Genomic DNA, 22,644 nt, shown 5'->3' with positions numbered 1-22,644 from the left:
GTGAAAAGCTCACAGGGAAGCACACTGGAAAGGGTGGTGATGAGAATGCCAGGTAAGGAAAGAGGGAGGTGGTTCACCGCCTAGAATTGGTCATGTTTCCTTTGCAGATTCCAGTATATTGAGGGCTCAGTCAGCAGCTCTGTAGAGGGTGGACATTCACCAAGGATGCGCCCCAGGAGGAAATAAGCCCCACCCATCCCACCTGGCAGCTGACCCGGGCTGCATGTAGGCCAGAGAGCAGAGTCATTACCCAGCAGCCATTATGCCATTATCCAGCTGCCATTGCCTCGTAGTAATTACCCAGCAGCCATTGCCCTGCAACCATTACCCAGCAATCATTGCCCTGCAGCCATTGCCCTGCAGCTATTACCCAGTGGCTATTACTCAGCTGCCATCCCCTGGCACCATTACCTGCTGTCATTATCCACCAGCCATTTTGTGTGGGTCTCCAGAGACCCAGTGTGGAGCTGCTGCCACCGTGCCCAAGTTGCTCTGTTGCAGGAGAAGCTGGCTGCAGTCTCCCTTCCTGACCCAGAAATCCTTTATAGCCATAAGGCCCAGCACAGGGGCCTGGGCCATGCTCCTGGAGGGAGCCAGGTCATTTGCAGGAGGGATCCTTGACTTGGGGGACGACAGGAGGCCAACAGAAAGTGTCCTTTCATGGTGGATGAAGGATGAGGCTGATAAAAGTCTGACCACCTGGGCAGTTATCCAAGGCCCAATCTGGAAGAAACCGAAGAGAATTCTGGAATCCCTCTGGAGTTCTAAAGGGATTCAGAGACTGTTTTATTTACCACAATACATCTTACTTCTGGGGCTTGACGACTACTTTGCAACACTGAGTTGAGTGAGACAAACTGCCTAGGAGGATGGGTTAACTATAAGATTCTGCTTTGGCCAAATAGGTGCGCCCTGGGCTTTCCAACCCCATCTCTCTGCTGGCCCACCACCGCTCTTCCTCCCTCCTCAAACATCATCTCTCATCGCCCCCACCACCGCACCCCACCCCACAGTGCTGTCTTACCTATCATGCAAGCCAAAAGCTTTATGAGATTGTGCTCTGTGGTGGAGGAAGAGGACTTGGATGAGTGTGTCACTCAATTGTACCCCAGCCCAGAGCTCTGTCACTCTCACTTGGGTAGGACCAGAACCAGGGATTGGTCACCCTGGTATCAAAGGTGTCCACTTCTGAGGCTTGGATTGAAGCAGGGTCCCAGAGCAGCAGGAGACCTCATCCACACAGCAGCTAGAAAGGAAGGGGAGGGACATGGTACATATCACAGGGTTTTTCTGACTCCGTGGGGGGTAGAATTAGAGGAATCTGCTTTGTGACTATCATTGTGGCTATTTTCTGCCCAGGCTGTGTGGCCTGGGAAACGTGGATAACTGAAGCTGCCCTGGCACGGCAGAGCTTGGACGTTTGACAGACAAGCACTGGCAAAGAGACCGCGGGCTTTGGGAGCACATTTTGTAAACAGACCTCTGTTTGTGAAAGTGCTTGTGGAAGGTCTTACATTCGGCTTCCTGCGTACAATGAGTGATTTAGGTTTCAGAGCCCTGGACCAATCCAAGGCACCATACACTCCCAAAGGCTCAGTAGGTCTCTCCTTCTCACTGGATTCATCAGTGGCTTGTTGAGTTTTGTTCTGGCTAAAGTGTTCATATAAATGAGGTCACCAGGCATGTTCTGAAGCGGTAGAAAGATTCCTGTGAAGAAATCAACAGAAACTGGATTTGTTCCTGTTAATGAAATTTCAAAATCCACACCAGATCTACGTAGAAATCGTGGACTTGAACTATGTCCTACAACGGCATAAAAAGAGGAAAGGTTTTAGGTAGAAATATGGCACTTCCGTGCTGGATATAGAATTTCATCTCGGAAGCCTTAAAGTTACAAGCTTATCACAATATTTTCAGTGTTGACTGATTATGCAAATAAAATGGTGAATTTATTGCTTCATTTCTGAAAGAAACTATTTTACATCATTTATACAACCTTAGGTAAGGTCAATTTTGTGTGTGTGTTTTATGTCTTTGGGAGAAGGCATTTCTAATGAAAATGAAATTCACAAGGAGAACTCCATAAGCCCAGGTTCCAAGAAGCCCAGCCTATGGGCTACGGCTTTAAAATAGCGTGCTTGACAGTGTTTTTCAGGTTTGATTACATCCTGTGATCTGCATTGTTGATCTTCAAACAGACAGAAAAAGTGGAGAGGCATGTTGGAATTTCAGCATAAACTCCACAGTGTGGTGAAGAAAGACTGTTAATATATAGACTTATTATTTTCATAATGCAAATTATAGAAGTTAAAGTTTGAGAAAATCCTTTTGGCTAGTGGGGATATTTGCAAAGGTTAGAGAGGAGCAGTATGAGCTAATTAAAAGAAAAAAAATAAAGGTTGAGAAGCTCCCTAAATATTAGATATTTTATCTACTGAAAAAGGAACTTAGGTAAAGAAAATAATCATATAAAAGAACAAAATATGATACAAACTGATGGAAACTTAACTCATATCTGACATAAAAACTCCTTACCAACATTGTGTTAGAAAACTTCTGATAGACCGTGGTACCCAAGATTTCCAAACTAAGGAACTAAGTTAATGAAATTCACCTTTTCATCCCTATTTTTAGACCAAAATAAACTTAAATTTAAATTTGAAAGCAGACAGGTATTCAGAACCTTAAGACTGCGATTTTATTCTGAATAATTGCCTTTTATTTTCAATGCCTATTGTGTCTTTACTGCACCTCATGTCACAATTTAATCTCTCTTTAAACTTAATTTAATGCCCAATTTAATCTCAATATGACAGCTAATAATTAAGAGACCTCATGTTGTGTAGCTTAATGTTTGGTTATGTTGGTCATGTATACATGTCATGTGCGATATTGTTTCATACCATGCAATTTAATGAACAGCATCACTTGATATGTTTATTTCTGAAGAACAAGAAACCAAGCCACCATCTTTTGAGAATCAAAACATAGGTTTTCATGGTAATGTTACGAACAACAGATTTTATATGTAACAGAGGTCTACTTTTAGTATTTGTACAATACATGTACAACTGTACAAATCTCTACATTATGTGTACCTTACATGTACAAATCTGAATACTATATGCATGAATCCGAAATGGTCATTTTGTAATTACGAGTTACTTACTTGGATTAATAATTTTTGTCAGTAGTTTTCCGCCCTCTTCCCCTTTTTACTGTTGGCTAAATCTTTCAGAGTAATTCTTCCTTGGGAGCCCTAGTTGCAAAACGGATCACGATGGCTCTGCTGTGAGCCAAGTGTTTGTGCGGCCAGAGATGGAGGTGCAGAGGCTGCAGGTGGCCTTCTAGGTTCACTCTCAATGGCCTTTAAGCCCTTTCATGCAGCCCCTAGTATTTCTGGAGCACAGTGTGGAAACTGTTGGCCAATGTAATGTCCTATATGTGTAGAGGGCTTCCATATATATTACAGCACTTCATTCTCACAACATTGTCCAGTGTCGTTCGATTTTACAGATGAGAAGACAGGGACTCAGGTCCATTTTCCCACAGCCATGTGGGATCAGTGGTTAGATATAAGACTTAAACCCAGAGCTTCTGACTACTGTTTTTCCCTTTATTTCATAGTCTATGACAATAGAAAATATGCTCAGAGAGTCTCCGAAGGAGCTTGAGTAGAGAGATAGGATTTTGGCAAAGCATGAGTGTTTCTTAATGTTGTCCTACTTTAGCAGACGTGATGGATGGTATCACATCATTTGGGTCATGTTCCTGTGCTTTGCCCAGATTACCAACTGCAGAGTGTTGTGAGATGTGTGTAAGCCCTGGCCTGCCAGCTGTAAGCCTAATCCTTCCTTTCTCTCCCACTTGAAAGCGTGTTGCAGTACAGAGTATGAAGGTGATGTTATTATCTTAATCTATTTTTATTTATGAACAGTTTACAAATTTCAGGACTTTAATTATTAGTGGAAACAATTGGTTTTCATCATCCTAGTTGAGAGGCTTTCTGTATAAAGAAGTAGAATTGGTGATCAGCATTTTGTGAAATAATATTAGAATCAAAAATTACCTTGGCAGAAGAAGAGAAGACCCAACAGGAGCCAATGAAAAAAGGGAAGTTAAGAAAGAAAAACAGGCCAGGCATGGTGGCTCATGCCTGTAATCCCAGCACTTTGGAAGGCTGAAGAGGGTGGATCACTTGAGGTCAGGAGTTTCAGACCAGCCTGACCAACGTGGCAAAACCCTCTCTCTACTAAAAATGCCAAAAGTTAACCAGGTGTGGTGGTGCATGCCTGTAATCCCAGCTACTTGGGAGGCTGAGGCATGAGAATCGCTTAAACCTGGGAGTTGGAGGTTGCAGTAAGCTGAGATCTCGCCACTGTACTCAGCCTGGGCAACAGAGTGAGGCCCTATCTCAAAAAAAAGCAAGGAAGGAAGAAAGGAAGAAAGGGAGGGAGGGAGGGAAGGAAGAGAGAAAGAAGGAAAGAAGCAAGCAAGCAAGACTGCCTGGATATAAGATGAGAAGCGTTTGAAAGAAAGAAAAGAAGAAAGATTGCCTGGATATAAGATGAGAAGTGTTTGACATAACTGGAATTAACACAGCAACCAGAATCATAGCGTTTAACACCAGTTAGTGATTTAGCACTTAATTTTGCACCTGGGAAATACGTTCAATTGAGCATTCATTCAATGTTCACCAAATGAGTGTTCCCAGTTCTACGCTCCGTTTTCTTCTGAGTATTTAGAAGGATCCTGGAGTGGATGAAAAAGGAGCCACAGCTTAAGACCTTTGAGAAGAAAGTAGAAAGGGAATGTTATGAGTCTGTGGAAAAGAAAACGGAGGTTTCAGTTGTACCATTTTGAGGAGAAAAATGACTAATGATGGGTTTGAAATCATCCTTTCTCAGTCTTTTAAAGGGTAGGACAAGGCATTTACATGAGATGCACAAGAGAATTTTCTGATGTTGAGAGTGGCAAACAAACTAAGATAAGAGAGCAAGTGAAGCTAAGAAGAGAAAATTTTCATGTATCTAAACAATTGAAGTGTGTTCTTGAAGGTAAGGGTATGGATCAATAATCCCCATTGGAACTCACAGAAGGTTTTGACTCCTATGACCATCACAACACAAGATAATTTTTTTTTCCTTTTCCTTTTCTTCCAACTTTTATTTTAGGTTCAGGGGATACCTGTACAGGTTTGTTACATGGGTACATTGCATGTTGCAGGGGTTTGGTGTGTAGCTTATTTCATCACCCAGGGAATCAGCATAGTACCTGAGAGGTAGTTTTTCCTTCCTCACCCTCCTCCCACCCTCCATCCTCAAGTAGGCCCTGGTGTCTGTTGTTCCCTCTTTGTGTCCATGTGTACTCAGTGTTTAGCTCCTACTTGTAAGTGAGAACATGTGGTACTTGATTTTCTGTTCCTGTGCTAATTAATTCACTTAGGATAATGGCCTCCAGCTCCATCCGTGTTGCTGCAAAGGACATGATCTCGTTCTTTTTTTTATGGTTGCATGGTAGAATACAAGAGAATATTTAGCAAAGGAATTGTAGACATGCAGCAGTAATAATGCCCCATGAAGTGTTAATAAACATTGTGGGAAACTCGAGTGTGTGTTCAAATTATTTGGGGGAAGTAGTAGGTTCATGAAAGGTATACAGATGTCTTCAGGGCAGGACTTCTCGGAGCCCTGGATATTCTAAGGTACCGTGTAAAGCTCCCAGCACAAAGAACCAGAAGTATTTTACAAACCTAGTTAAATAAAGAACTTTCCCCACCTCTTCATACCTCACAGAACACTAGAGCTCTGGGGAACACATTTTGGGAAATGCTGATACATAGGACTGTTCTTAAGCAGGGATGCATTGTAAGAAAGTTGGCAAATTCCTCCTAATTAACAAGAAAATGTAGTATGCCTGAGCCGATCTTAGTAATTGCACTGTAGTCCTTCCCTCTCCGTCCCCAAATCACACAGAACAAGAGTTCTATGGTACATACTCAGTCCCACTGTTTTTGCTCACCCAGTGCCACCTAGGAATTCCCACCTGGTTTCGTCTGTTTGACTTCCTCACTTAGAATGTCCTTCGCCAAGCACTTGTTAGAGACAATCAGAGCACAGAGCTGCAGCCAGGGAAGGAAGAAACTGAAGGATCATGTATTAGCTTGTTTTCACGCTGCTGATAAAGACATATCGGAGACTGGTCAATTTACAAAAGAAAGAGGTTTATTGGACTTACAGTTCCACATGGCTTGGGAGGCTTCACAATCGGGGTGGAAGGCAAGGAAAAGCAAGTCACATCTTATGTGGATGGCAGCAGGCAGAGAGAGAGGCTGTGCAGGGAAACTCCCCTTTTTAAAACCATCAGATCTCGTAAGACTTATTTGCTGTCACGAGAACAGTATGGGAAAGACCTATCCTCACGATTCAATTACCTCCTACCGGGTCCCTCCCACAACACATGGAAATTCAAGATGATATTTGGGTGGAGACACAGCCAAACCATATCAGATCCCATGTTTAAGAAGTTCCCAGTTCAGCATACAGCCTTGAACTGAAGCCTTCTCGATGTTTCCCTGCACTGACTCTTCTGAACCTGTATGTACTATGCCTACGTCTCTCATAACTCTTTCAGTATTCTGTTTTTGTTCAATAGCTATTTTATTTATTTATTTGAGGCACAGTCTCTCTCTGTGGCCCAGGCTGGAGTGCAGCGGCACGATCTGGGCTCACTGCAACATCCCCCTCCCAGGCTCAAGTGATTCTCCAGCCTCAGCCTGTAGAGTGAGTAGCTGGGACTACAGGCACTCGCCACCACACCTGGCTAAGGTTCGTATTTTCAGTGGAGACAGGGTTTCGCCATGTTGCCCAGGCTGGTCTCGAACTCCTGGTCTCAAGTGATCCACCAGCTTCGGCCTCCCAAAGTGCTGGGATTACAGGCATGAGCCACCATACGTGGCCTCAACAATTATTCTTAAATTGACATTTATTGAATGCGTGCTCCATGCCAGGCACTGTGCTGACCGCTATAGGGGCAAGGAGAGGAGTCTTTCCTTCAGAGCAGTTCGCGTTGAGGGTAAAAAAGGGTAACAAAGGTATTGTTGACTGTTAGCACAAGTCTAAAGTTCCTCTGATTTAGGAGGAAATGTAAAGGTTTTCCGCTCATTTTAGACATACGAGTGTACAGACACACGCCCCGCAATGCTATGGCTCCCTTTGTCTTGCCTCTCCAGCCTCCAGTCCGGCACAGGAAACGAAAGCCTCTTTCCTGATTAAGCTTCAAATTCATATTCTTTTGTACATAGAAATGGGACCATGCCTAAGGTGCCCTGAACCTATTTTTAAATTAAGTGATTTGGAGAGGTAGGAAATTTAATAATAATATTGTCCAATATTACAGTTTTTTTCTTTATAATCTCTTGGGCTTACCCTTTATTTCTTAATTGTTTTTCTTCTTCCATATTTATTTTTTCCATTTAAAGCCAAATAACACAAAATGAAATGAAAGTGGAAATATTTGAAAGAAAACAATTCTTCAGTATTACCCCTTGGAATTTTGCCTTATGAAAATATTTTTAAAGCTATTACTCATGTTGAAGATTTAGCATTCATTAATATATGTATTTTGTGCAAAATCAGCAAACTCCACATTTGCAGTTTGGCTGTTATACACACAAATTAATGAATGTACTTAAATGAATTTGATTAATATGCAGCAGTTTAAAATCCACTTTGTATTATTAGCACAGAAATTTTCCTCATTGAATGCTGCTGAATCAGAATACTGTGTTTGCTTGGGAAGGCTGTCACACACACACGCACACACCACAAATAATGTAAAGCTAAGATTTTCATAATTATCATAATTGCCTCATTAAGATATTAGCAAACTGCCCCAACCACAAGAGATTCTCCATGCATGGAATTTTCCATCTTTTGCCTGCATCCAAGTTATACATGCAGTGCCAGTGCCATAGAGTGTTAAATGGAAACCCCACCTCTGCATTTTATTATCAAATTTTGCAAACTACAAACAGCTTGAGTGTTGTATAAATTTATAGTTGTACTTGCATATTTGTGACGGTGGTTTTCAGCATGCAACTTTTATCTAAGAGCTTTTACTTGGAACCGCACAGAGCAATTCCAAAACCTCAAAACTAAAGGAAAATAAAATTGAAGTGCCTTTACAACTGAGTGATTTATACATTAAAGTATTTATTTTAAAACAAGATTAAAAATACTGCACTCCTAGAAACATTCTCTCCCGGTAGAAGCACTCAGATGGAAAATTTCATCTATTTCAAGCTGATTTTGTGCCTGAATGACTCTCACATATTTTCCTAAAATCTAGTCATGTCAAATGATTTATTCTACTTTAACAATTCTGTACAAGTAGCCAGGAAGATTCAAGTATTGAAGTGTTAGAAGGTAGTTGGCCAATTAGATGCTTGACTATGTTTTGATGTTTTATGCTTACACATACTTATTCTTTTCTTACCTTCCCATCTCCAACTCAGGAGTACCTTGTTCTAGATGAGGATTTTTGCAAATTTCTGTCCTAGAAGTATTTAGTCAAATTTGAGCAACAGAATGTATTTTAGATCAAAATCCCAATAAAGATAAAGTGAGAAAATTCATTTCTCATAGTTTAAGAGGTAATAGAAGGAGCCCAGGTATGGCATATACAGAATGCACACATGCATTTTTTGTTTGTTTTTCTGAGATGAAGTCTCCTTCTGTCACCCTGGCTGGGGTGCACTGGCATGATCTCAGCTCACTGCAACCCCCATCTCCTGGGTTCAAGCAATTCTCCTGCCTCAGCCTCCCGGGTAGCTGGGATTACAGGCATGAACCACCATGCCCAGCTACTTTTTGTATTTTTAATAGAGACGGGGTTTCATCATGTTGGCCAGGCTGGTCTTGAACTCCTGACCTCAACTCCGCCTGCTTCAGCCTTCCAAAGTGCTGGGATTACAGGCGTGAGCCACTGTGCCCGGGCTGCACACGTTTTTTTTTGTTTTTTGTTTTTTGTTTTTGAGACAGAGTTTAGCTTTGTCGCCCAGGCTGGAGTGCAGTGGCGCGGGCACACATATTTTTAATGTCCCTTCCTGATATCATTACTTACCACCCCCAAACCCTTGCCACAGTCCAATGCCATCTGTGCCCCTACTATGCTGCCTAGTAATGGGGATGCCCTGCATCTTATTAAAGGTGACTGACCCACCACTGAACTACGAGATTGTAACACAGAAATTCATTTTTTAATTAGATAATTGATGTTCTCCAGATTCTTCTCTTTCTTGCCATACAGTTTTTTTTAACTTCAATTAGTTTTGTCATTTACTCACCATCTTCTGTGGCAAATACATTCGTTTTTAAAAACTAATTTTATTTAATTAATTTATTTATTCATTTTTGAGGTGGAGTTTCACTTTGTCACTCAGGCTGGAGTGCAGTGGTGCGATCTCAGCTCACTGCAAACTCCGCTTCCTGGGTTCGAGCGATTCTCCTGCCTCAGCCTCCCGAGTAGCTGGAATTACAAGCATGCACCAACACACCTGGCTAATTTTTGTATTTTTAGTAGCAACGGGGTTTCGCCATGTTGGCCAGGCTGGTCTTGAACTCCTGACCTCAGGTGATCCACCCGCCTCGGCCTCTCAAAGTGCTGGGATTACAGGCATGAGCCACCATGCCTGGCCTGAAAAACTAAGTTTAAAGAAAACAAGCAGAGTGTAATGCTCTTGAGAAACAATTACAAGGCAGAAAAGTTAGTGGAAGTCTATTCCTTGGATGGGTTTATGTCATGATCAAGAAAAAAAGGATTAAGAATATGGTAAGGGTCTCAATTTGTGATCTCAAGTAGTATGTGAGAAACCTAAAAAGTAAATTCAAACTTTGAAATTTGCAATTTTCTTTGCTATAGGAAAAAAACTTTACTATAGGTAACAACGGTAATGGCTGGTGAATGTTTTCTAGGGGTAGACTCTCAACAATGTTGATGCCACTCAACAAATCCAAAGAACCATCATTATTTGTCTCTAAACAGCAGGACCAAAACCAAAGAAACATTCTAGACTAGGTACTTACCTTGACCCATTCACACTGTGGAATAATTCCTTAAGCGAACGAGTGTGAAGCTTCCTGTGGCAGCATCAGGCAATCCACAGAGAAAAAGAGTGATGGCCAGTTGAGCTCTGTCCAAAGAATCATGTAGCTCTGTGATGACAGAAAATTGACTAAGCATAAGTCTCAAGCTTATTCCCTTAGAATCCTCCACCTGGAATATAGGAGTCTTCAAGAAAACATTCTTTCTTGCTACCCTGAAGCATGACATCCAGGGGGTGGAAAGAAATAATTTGTCCATACCATTCATCAAATGCAGTTGTGGCCCCTATATCTTACCTAAAAACTATTTTTATTTTTCACAGTTTTAAGATAGAGGCATAGCTTGTCGTATTGTGCATCATTTGATTGTGCTTTGCAGGTACTACATTCTCTACAGAATGAAGTTCTGTGGCAATGTTGTGTCAACGAAGTCCATTTTTTCCAACAGCATGTGCTCACTTTGTGTCTCTGTGTCACGTTTTGATCATTCTCACACTATTTCAGACTTTTTCATTATCATTATATCTGTTACTGTGATCTGGGGTGAGTGATCTTTGATGTCGCAATTGTCATTGTATTGTTTTGGGGTGCCACAAATCGCAGCTATACAAGATGGGAAACTTAACAGATAAATATTGTGTGTCTTCTGACTGCTCCACTCACTGGCCATTCCCCTGTATCTCTCCTTCTCCTTGGGCCTTCCCTGGAGACACAGCAGTATTGAAATTAGGCCAATTAATAACCATAGAGTGGCCTCTAAGTATTCAAGGGAAAGGAAAAGTCACACATCTCTCACTTTAAATCAAAAGCTAGAAATGATTAAGCTTAGTCGGGAAATGCATCTCAAAAGCCAAGATAGGCTGAAAGCTGGGCCTCTTGTGCCAAACAGGTAGCCAAGTTGTGAATGCAAAGAAAAAAGTCTTAAAGGAATTTGAAAGTGCTACTCCATTGAACATATAAATGATAAGAAAGCAAAACAGCCTTATTGCTGATATACAGAAGGTGTTAGTGGTCTGGGTAGAAGATCAAACCAGCTACAACATTCCCTCAAGCCAAAGCCTAATCCAGAGCAAGGCCCTAGCTCTCTTCCATTCTATGAAGCCTGAGAGAGGTGAGGAGGCTGCAGAAGAAAAGTTTCAACCTAACAGAGGTTGGCTCATGAGGTTTGAGAAAAGAAATCATCTCCATAACATAAAAGTGCAAGGTGAAGCAGCAAGTGCTGATGGAGAAGCTACAGCAAGTTATCCAGAATATCTAGCTAAGACCGTTGATGAAGGTAGCTGTGCTAAACAATGGATTTTCAATGTAGATGAAACAGTCTTCTATTGGAAGAAGATGGCATCTAGGACTTTCATTGCCAGATAGGTCAATGCCTGGCTTCAACGCTTCCAAGGACAGGCTGATTCTCTTGTTGGACGTGAATTTTGTCAACTTTAAGTTGAGGCCAAGGCTCACTCACCATTCTGGAAATCCTAAGACTCATAAGAATTATGCTAAATCTACTCTGCCTGTGCTCTGTACATGGAACAACAAAGCCTGGATGACAGCACATCTGTTTACAGCATGGTTTACTGAATATTTTAAACCCACTGTTGAGACCTACTTCTCAGAAAAAAGAGATCTCTTTCAAAATATTATCACTCATTTACAATGTACCTGCTCACTCAGCAGCCCTGAAGGAGATGTACAAAGAGATGAATGTTGTTTTCAAACCTGCTAACATGATATTCATTCTGCAGCCCATGGATCAAAATGTAAATTTGACTTTCAACTCTTATTATTTAAAAAATATATTTTGTAAGGCTATAGCTTCCACAGATAATGATTCCTCTGATGGATCTGGGCAAAGTAAATTGAAAGCCTTCTGGACAAAAATCACCATTCTAGAAGCCATTAAGAAAATTCATGATTAATGGGAGGTCAGAATATCAACATTAACAGGAGTTTGGAAGAAGTGAATTCCAATCCCCATGGTTGACTTTGAGGGGTTTAAGATTTCAGTGGAGGAAGTAACTGCAAATGTCCTGGAAACAGCAAGAGAACTAGAATTAGAAGTGGAGCCTGAAAGTGTGAGTGAATTGCTGCAATCTCATGATACAACTTGAATAGATGAGGAGTTGCTTCTTATGGATGAGCAAAGAAAGTGGTTTTTGAAAAGGAATCTATTCCTGGTGAAGATGCTGTGAACACTTTTGAAATGACAACAAAGGATTTAGAACAAACGTAGTTGATAAGTCAGTGGCAGGGTTTGAGAGGATTCACTCCACTTTTGAAAGGAGTTCTACTGTAGGATCCAGGACTCAACCTGGTAGTTCAGTGTCTAGTCCCATAGTGCTATTGCTGCCATCCCAGAGCCAGTCACTGGGCTAGTGGGCAGCTTGGCCCAAGTGCTGCCATTGCTGTTCCCTCTGCTTCTTTCCACCACTGTCACATTCAGGTAACACTAATTAAGGCTTTTCCTGTCTCCTTTCACGTATTAGAAAGCTTGACCCAGCCCTCAGTTGTATGAAGAAAGCCAAACTCTGGTCCCCAGCTGCACATAGGATGCTCCTGTCTAGGTCACTCTACAGGAATAAAATCTTCACCACCCCTGCATGCTGCAGTGCCCCACTCTTTCTGCTTTGTAGCTCTTTTTCTGATCCCTAGGGATGTTTAGCTCATTTTTTTTAGCATAGCCATCCTTTTAAATTTATATATTTCACATGTAATTTAATTTGTAAAATACATATGAAGTATTTATTGACTGCTGTAGCCATAAAAAGGAGTGAGATCATGTCCTTTGCAGGGACATGGATGAAACTGGAAGCCATCATCCTCAGCAAACTAACACAGGAACAGAAAACCAGACACCACATGTTCTCACTCATAAGTGGGAGTTGAACAATGAGAACACATGGACACAGGGAGGGGAACATCACACACCAGGGCCTGTTGGGGGTTGGGGGGCGAGGGGAGAGAACTTAGAGGGTCAATAGGTGCAGCAAACCACCATGGCACACGTATACCTATGTAACAAACCTTCACGTTCTGCACAGGTATATTGGAATTTAAAGTAAAATGAAAATATTTAAATAAATGAAAGAAAAAAATGAAACATTGACCATATTTTGTCATTGCTGTGTTTGGAGCAGAGGGTAGAAATCTCAAGCACCATCTTGACCACAAGACCGCCATATGTAGGATGTATGTTGAATATTTCATATTTCACAAAACAGTGTGTCCCAGGTTTTCACCATGTTTTTGTTGAAGAGATAATGTAGTGAGCCGTTAGATATTTCCATTACTATCAGCGATTTGCTTTCTGCATCCCCAGGGATGTCATTTTCTCCAACAAATAATACCCTTTTGGCAAAGGCTTGGCTGGTTGAGAATTATAAGAGAACGTTTCATTGTATTGCACCTTAACGTGGTTGTTCTAAAAATTCATCTCAGAATTTGCTATTTCAGGAAGCTTGCTCAGCTCCTCTGTGTTTTTCTGTAGTCCATCAATTCCATAAATTGGCTAGGCGTTACTCAAAGATGATTGTTAAGGTCAGGAGCGGGGAGGAACAGAACACTAGGAGTTACATTTTAAAAGGTGGCATAAGCCCCTGGTTTAGTCATGTACTTCAAGAGTGTGGGAAATAGCTGTTCACAGTTAACACCAGAAGTGCTCATTAAACTGATTTTCTGTTGGGAATGATTCCTCCAAAATGTCTCAGGCTATCAAGTAGCTAAAATTCGATCAGGATTATGACACCCACTAAGTTACAACTTATAAGAAATGATACTTGAAATGAAGGCTTTGCAGGCAAATTAAAATAGTAATAATTTCAGTTAATGTAATGATATCTTTTTTAAAAAAATCCCTTAATATCATTCAGCCAAAATTACATATTTGGAAAAAATGAGCTTCTAAAGAAGATTCCCTAATTGTATGTAATATGCCTGCAGGCATATTGCGGGTGTAATTCAGATGCCTAGACACAAGGAAGAGGGCTCTGATGAGAATATTGTGTCGTAGAACTACATTTTAGTCACAAACAGCCATAATGTACAACTATTTCCCAGAAAAAGGAAGCCGGGACTATGTGACAGCTTTCATGGTTAACTCTGGAATCCTGGGCTATAGCCTGGAGATCCTATTTCCACGTGTGCAGACTTTTCGGTAAGCCCCCAAACCTTTCAGATCAAACTTTGACATGTAACATCTCAGTATTGTGTAAGTGATAGCACTTATTTTCCCGAACTTCAGTTGCATCTTGAGTTTCCTTTATTTAGTTTACGCCAGTGTGGTCTTTTCTCAAACGGCTCATTTTGGCTCCGGTCTCATCCACAGACTAACAAAGCCCTACATTCATTTCTTGAGGTAAAAGAACAACTTAGACGAAGCATGAATTGTTTTTACTATTTACAAGTAGTAATAACTTCTTAAATGTCATTTTAAAAAATGTTACATTATTGAGCTACATCTTGTTTTATATCAGTCTATCCATACTCAGAAACCATAGGATCTTGCATAGAATTTCATAAAATGTGATCTTGACATATGACTAAAAATAAAAACTTTAGGACACTCTATTCTGAGTTGTGGTCTAACTCACGTGAGTCCATTTGAAATGGAATTTTTTGTTTCATGCTCAGACCAGATTCACAGCCCAGGTTGGTGAAGGCTCCTATAAAAGTAGCCTTCATGGTGGCTCTCACTTCCCTGGGCCATCCAACACATCGAACCGTTAGCTGCTAACAACCCATGTTCCCCTCCTTTCCCCAAGTCCTGTGCTTTCTTTTCTTGCCTTTACTGACTTGGAGGTCAGAGGCCATCATCTCTAGCATGTTGGTTTTATTTCTTCTGTGAAGAAAAACTCCATCTGGCCACACTGTGGCGACTCTGGCTTTCTCAATTGCCTTTGGCCTCATGACGGTGTCCTTGTTCTTCAACAAGGCTGATTTCCTTTCTACCTTCCTGTATTCCCTTTCTACTGGGCTCAATTCAGTCCACTGGGGCAACAGACAATGGATTCCTCTGTTACTCCTGGTGGCTTCTGGGGTAGTCATGGCCTCCAAATAGGCCTCCTGATAGGAGAGTATGAGCCCACCTTCCAACCTCCCTACTCGGCCTGCAGTCTATTCATGCCTGTCTCCCAAACCCTTGGGGCTGCCCTCATAGACACTTTTCAGTTGCATCTCCACCCCACAGAAGCACAGCTGTGGGTGTTGGCTGCCATTTGGCCAGGGTCAGCACTAGCTTAGACTCAATACGTTCAAGCAAGAGCCCAGAGATGAGAGAGCAAAAGGGAATACAACAGTGGCTTCTCTGGCCGAGGTCAAAATTCCCTCCAACTGTTTCCAGATACTTGAAAAGAGACTGGAGTGTTCAGGACAAGCTCAAGGCTCACATGTTTCCAGAAGATGAGAAGGAAGGCCCATTCCTAACTTCAGGGCAGATGTTGTAAGAAGGTCTCCTGGGCAAGGTGCCTCCAAAACAGAAAAGGCCCTCAGCTGTTGTTTGTTTCCTAGAAGAGTCCACTAACTACGGGACAGGCCCAGCTACTGGGAAGAGATACCCAACTCTTGCAGGCATGGCTAATGCCAGATGAAGTCTGAAGATCAAGCTGTGTTTTTGTGATGACAATGGAAGACTTAGGCTAAAGAGAAGCATGAGGTGAAGCTGGGAATGGGCACATACTATCTTGTGTGACCTCTTGGCATTTCCTGATACCAGAGATTTATTTTTCTGCCTGCCAAACTGGCATTATTTATGAAAGAGAGATGCACAGTGTAATCTTTTTCCCTTCCCAGGAGAAAGAGTCTACGTAGGTATCTGTTTAATCTGTCTAACTTTTTGTTTATCAACCTGTGCATGCATCTTTCCATTCACAATGGGGAAGGGAAAAAAGACACATTTATTTGGTGTCACAGAAAGTCCCTTGGACCAGGCCTCTGAAGTTCTAGGATTTCGGGTTGGCAGTCATGAGACAGTGCTACTCAGTTCTCAAATGTTTTCCTCCTCAAAAAATTATTTCCTCCCAGCTTTGTCGGGAGGAGAAGATCAGAAAAGGGATGTGCAAGTTCTCAGAAAAGAAACCTACAGGCTGGGCAAGGTGGCTCACACCTGTAATCCCAGCACTTTGGGAGGCCGAGGTGGGCAGATCACTTGAGGTGAGGAGTTTGAGATTAGCCTAGCCAACAGGGTGAAACCCTGTCTCTACTAAAAATACAAAAATTAGTGAGGCATAGTGGCATGCACCTGTAATCCCAGCTACTTGGGAGGCTGAGGCAGAAGAATCGCTTGAACCCAGAAGGCGGAGGTTGCAGTGAACCAAGATTGTGCCACTGCACTCCAGCCTGGGCTACAGAGTGAAACTCTGTCTCAAATCAAAGTCTACAGACATTTCAGAAAATTCTAGTGGGCTAGGAATCGGGGCTTAAAAATGAAGACACTGGCCATGCTGTCATGGACACCAACACTGTTAACCATTAAGAGGTCAAGACACAGTCCCCAAAGATATATTATTATGACCATCTTATTTTAATAACTTTAAGTCTATCTCTACGCTGCTGCAGGGTTGTTTATTTCCAGGCAATGGTCCACATGTTTCTTTCCCCTCTACCCCTGCCTAATTTCTTCTTACATCTTCCTCTTCCTGCGAAACAGTAGTGCTTGGGGAAAATAAGGGACTGTGAGTACTGGGTAGTACATCAGAGTTGATGAGCAAAGAGAGAATCCACCCTTGTCCTCAACAACCCTTTGTCTTTCTAAAATTCACAGGTGAAGTCATTAGGCTGTGACTTTCTGTTTCAAGAAAATGCTAGGACAGGGATGGAGCCAGCCTACTCAGTGTACACATCAAGAAGATAATGATATGAGCTCTTACAGGATGATATAGTTTAGCTGTGTCCCCACCCAAATCTCATCTTGAATTTTAACTCCCACAATTCCCACGTGTTGTGGCAGGGACCTGGTGGGAGGTAATTAAATCATGGGGCGAGTCTTTTCCATGCTATTCTTGTGATAGTGAAGAAGTCTTACGAAAGCTGATGGTTTTACAATGGGGAGTTTCCCTGCACAAGCTCTCTCTTCTCTTGTCTGCCGCCACGTGAGACGTGCCTTTCACCTTCCTCCTTGATTGAGAGGCCTCCCCAGCCACGTGGAACTATGACTCCATTAAGTGTCTTTCTTTTGTAAATTGCCCAGTCTCGGGTATGCCTTTATCAGCAGTGTGAAAACGAACTAATACAGAGGAACACTCACTGTAAATAAAAGGCAGCTTTTTAGAAAATAAATTTCTGAGCATTTTAGAAAACAAGTTGGGAAAGTTCACTAAGATTTCTCTGCCTCTAACTCATTGTATAATTTATTATTATTTATTTGGGTCCTCTTCACTGAATGGTGAGCAAAAGTGGTACTTTTTAATTATTTTTGGCAATAAGTCCATACAGGAAAAAAAAAAGTTCCTATGCATTCTAACCTAGGTAGTCTCACACAGTGTCTTTTAATGTGAAAGAAAATGAAGAATTATTATAGAAGTGCACCCAAAAATGTTAATGCAAAATGAGCAGAGCCGTTTTGTTTCTGCTAGTGGTGCAATATTTTCTCACGGTTATGTTTTTGAAACATGAATCTGTGATAGTTTAAGAGCTGAATACATAATTTAATACTGCCCAAGGCCAACATTAGTGAAAGCAGATGTTTGTGAAAGATGCGTGTCTTTATTAGAGGGCCGTGCTGCCCTAATTCGGTCCAATTCACTACGCCCCTCCCCACCCGCCTTGCGGTGCTCAGGTCATCCCACTCCTCTGCATGGATGGAGACTGAGAATGCCTCCCTTCAAGGCATACCAGGAGGGTGGCTCTGCAAGCTGCCCATTACACACACATGACAATCAAACTGCCCAACATGGAGAGGGCAGTCTTCTTTGAGGGCTGTCTTATATATTCCACCGTTGATAAGTCGTTGAATCCCTGAATCTCCTAATTGGAAGTCCCTCGGAAGTCTATGGATTCTCCTTAATATTTAAATCCTCTGCACCATCCCAGCCAAATGGTTAAAATCCTTCCGTGATGGGAAATTTCTAGAGCCACATATTTACTCTGTGACCACATAATTCCCACAAGGAAGCAGCTTGAGGGTGGTGGCTGAGAGCATGATTGCAGCTTTTGAGTCATGGTGCTCTGGAACCCCAGCTCTGTCCATCCCAGTGGTATGACCTTAAGCTGGTTCATTTAACTTCTCTGCATCTGTTTTCTCATGACATTTACCTCATGGGCTTGTTTTGAGGATCCAGTGATATAATGGGTATAACCCTTTAACACAGTGTCTGGCATGTCTGAAGGGCTAAATCAGTGGAAGCCATTATTTTAATTGAATTTTTAGTCAATGTCCTCACTGGGATTTCTACCCTTTGATTCTGGTTCTGGGCCCCGGAACCAGCTGGCTGCACAGGCAAACCCAATCTCTCTTCTACATGACTGTCCCTCAGATGTTTGAAAATGTGTATCATTTTAACCTCTTTTTCCTCCATCCTTTGGACTGTCTGTTGCAATCATCCCTCAGTACCTTCATTTCTCCAAGAGTCCAGGGTTTCCTTTCCTCCCTGGACTTTTGCACACACTGTTTTCTCTTGGCCTGGGCTTCTTCCTCATCATTTCCATCCCCACTTTTGCTGGGTTAAATCCAACTTATCCTTCAGGTCTCAACCAAGAGGCCCCTTCTGCCTGGAAGCCTTCTCTGATCCCCTAAACCTGGGTTAGACACCCTTGTTTGTGCTTCTGCCCCTGTAACTCTTCTCATCTCAATGTTGTCATCACTTATTTATTCTCCACCAGATTATAAACTCCATAGGGACAGAAACTGGGTCAGCGTTGCTTATGGCTAAACCCCCAATGCCTACCATAGGGTTTCACCCACAATGGGTGCTCAATAAATATTTATTGAATTTTTTAAAAAGACATATTTATTCATCCCGCCCATTGATAAAAGCATGTGTCTATTGACCATAGTGGAGTTTCCATTTGATACTTTTTTTTTGTTTTTTTGAGAAAGGGTCTCACTCTGATACACGAGCTAGAGTGCAGTGGTGTGATCATGGCTCACTGCAGCCTTGACCTCCTGGGCTCAAGCAATCCTCCCACTTCAGCTTCCCAAGTAGCTGGGACTCCAGGCATGTGCCACCACACCTGGCTAATTTTTGTATTTTTTTTTTTTGTAGAGATGAGGCTTCCCTATGTTGCCCACGCTGGTCTCAAACTCCTGAGCTCAAGTATTCTGCCCACTTCAGCCTCCCAAAGTGCTGGGATTACAGGTGTGTACCACCACTCCTGGCTTCATTTGATACATTTAAATTCATAATTTTCGGTGGTTAGGAGTCAGAAAATAGTATTTGGATTTGACCAAAGCCTGTACCTCTCCAAAATTCCAATAAAATAAAACATGAAGAGTCATTCACAAAAGTGTCGTTTGGGTTGGCAGCCCACTTACTTATAAGCTGATGGAGGATATTTTCCATAGTGATGATAAACACAGCGACTTCCTTGAGCAAAACTCAAAAGAGTTGATTCTCTTCTTTTAGCTGCAATGAGATATTTTCATTCTCGGCCTCTTTCCTCTCCCTCCAAAAACATGATAGAGCTCATATCTCAAGTGCTTGCTCAGTTAATGCCTGGCATTCTGGATTCTTCTTTGTTTAATGAAGGCGGGGGAATCTCTGCTCTTATACACGTATCAGCAATATATGCAGAGTATATACCTTTAATTGTGGCAAAATGAATTTTCGAAAATTATATTCGAATTCATTACTTTTACAACAATAACTACCTACTTTGCTCTTTTCATGAATTGTAAAATAAATTTTTAGATCATTGTTTAAAGAAAGATATGACGATCACCTTACATAAAAGAATGTTTCTGGCAACTTGAAATGGCAGTTATTTACAACAAATAGACAGTAAAGACTTTATAATAAGGGCTCTGCACGTAACAAAATGTTTCAGCTAGAATAATCATGTCAAGAAGAGGGCAGGTGGGCAGGTGATTTTTCTTGAATCAAATTCCACCTACACCAGCCGGAGTCTGAATGCAGGAGTGGCTGAGATTCTCAGCCAGGAAGACAGAGTTGTCCAGAGACAATCGGGGCTGCGGACAACCGAAAACATCTCTGCTCATTTCCTTGATGGTCGAAAGCACACAGGGGAGGCGTTGATCTTTGCTAGCTGGACCCAAACACATTCTGTAAGAGGAAGATGAATTAAACTCAGCAGAAACTGACTTGCTCCCACAGCTGCAGAAAGAGCCGGGAGGATTTTGATGTGGGACTGACGGTGGCTGCTATGTGGGCAAGTGGAGATCTGCACCCAGAGGCCATCAGAGGCTGGACTTCAGGCCAGGCCTGACCCCCGCAAGCCCAGCAGCCGGTGACACCTTGATGACTCTGTACCAGGGACTAAGTGGCTAGAGAAGGAGATGTAGAAACCAATTCAAGACTCCTTTTTGACAATGACTTTGCACTTCAAGGTGTTAAGCCAGTCTGCATGATTCTCGCTTTGTACAGCATCAGTGAAGTCAAGCTGTCCAAACCCACATCAGTGTCTTGCCATGCATTTCATTCCTTGCAAGTCTGCACAAAATTTGAGATCTGCAGTATGTTCTGCCAATATTTTCTTTCCTTTTTTCCTCCAAAAGCCTTTTTTTTTTCAGGTCGTGTGTGTGTATGTTTTAAAGCTAAAAGACATCTGTCAAAAACTGTTTCATTTAAAGTAGTTTTTGTGTTTGTCTTTTCATAGAGAGGAAGATGCTTTATTTTACTTGACTGTTTGTCTTTATTCATCTGGCAAAGACCAGGCTGTCCCCTCCACCCCCAGTGATTTAGAACAGAGGCAAAATTAATATCAGGGCCTTTGTTTAACAGCAACGACTACATCTGCCATTAGACAACTTTTACTTCCTCTCTGAGTAGCAGAGAAACTGTCTTTCCTCAAGCAAAATGTCAAATGAACACCTTCCTTAAATAAGAACATGAATTTGACCTTTACCGGATGTCTTTATTCTTTAACATTCTTTAAAGATACACACTTGAAAAAGTTAGTACTTATGATACCCAGCACGGATGCCTATTGTCTGTTGTTTCCAAGCTGCCAGAGGCTTTCTGATGTGAATAAAATGACTATTTCCGTCATAATGGAACACAATTATTTATTCCACCTAGCAGAGTAGAGGATATGATTGTAAAACTGAAAACACAAAATGGTTTGTTTCTACCACCAGCTTCCCACAAAAGCAGAAATCTTACTTCCTAAGTAGAACCAGACCCTCACTCCATTCTTTGCCCAGCAGAAAAATTACATGGCTTTTAGCTTTAATGGCCTTTTAGGCTTGTCGCCAGCAGAAGTTCCAAAAAAACTTTTCTGGTCCCAATTTGCCCTCTCAGCCCCGTTCTTTTGTAAGCAGGGAGGAGATGGCTGGAGAACGGCCAAAGCCTGGAGGCCAAAAAACCACGCCACAAAATTGGGAGGAGAGGAAGAGGAGCCCCAAGGCCACCGTGCCTCCGACTGCGGCTGGCGGGCACAGCCTCACTGCCATACCCTCAGTGCGCCTGTTATCAACATCGCAGGGTTCACAGTCACCTTTGAGGTGGGGCTGGAAGGCGCCTGGGTGGAGTGTGTCCCTAGATGTGGTCCGGGCTCTCTGTCATCATCACGCTACCTTCTCATCTGTTTCTGTCTTCCGCAAACCAACAGGGCTTTTTTCTCTTTAAAGATTTGGGTTTTTATCTTCACATTTCACTTCCCAAGGCCTGAGCTGACTTTGAAGCAGAGAACACTTTTCTTACTCTTCGTAGGTATCTCCAAGCTATAAAGATTTCAGGAGGAGAATTTCAGAATATTTCAGCCAAGGGTGTGGAGAAATTGGAGAGCAGCGTCCACCCTTGCCTGGCAAGTCATTTCCTCTCCTTTAGCTCAGATGCTTCACACTTATGATAATGAGGAGACGGATCCGTCATCTCTGGGATAACGACATCGTGCTCTTTCCTCCAGACGCTGCCTTTCCCCTTGATTCTCTCCTTTCCTGCATTCATTCAACTGTTCATGGGCTGCTGAGGTTGAATGCAATTCAGTATTTGGCTTCAAGAACTGAAAGTCACCCAGAGAGATCTGAGGGTGGGACACCGGACAGGAATGGCCATCCTGCTTTGTCTCCAGTGGTGAGTGCCACCAGGAAGGCTCCAGAGGGACAACCTCCCTTCCAAGGATGGGAGGGTGGCTTCTGGCTGTGAGGAGCAGGCCTTGAAGCATCCCTGGTCTGAGATGTGCAGAGGCAGGGGGCAGACATTCCAATTTGAGTACAGGAAGCACAAAGAATCATTTTCTCTCTGCTTCCCCCTGTCAGATCAGTCCCTGGGGGAGCTGCAAAAACCCTTAGTGACGTCGGTGGCTGCGCTCCAGGCATTGGCTTCCCTGCAGCCATCCAGGTTAAAACATTTTTTTTTAAGCTGAAGCAAATAGATAAAAATAAAATAAAAGCTTAAAATGATCTGGATTTAAAAATATATATATTTAAGGCCAG

Source organism: Hylobates moloch, unplaced genomic scaffold, assembly GCF_009828535.3.
Source record: "Hylobates moloch isolate HMO894 unplaced genomic scaffold, HMol_V3 SCAFFOLD_3, whole genome shotgun sequence".
In the NCBI taxonomy this organism is placed as follows: domain Eukaryota; kingdom Metazoa; phylum Chordata; class Mammalia; order Primates; family Hylobatidae; genus Hylobates; species Hylobates moloch.
This window is presented reverse-complemented; position numbering follows the sequence as displayed.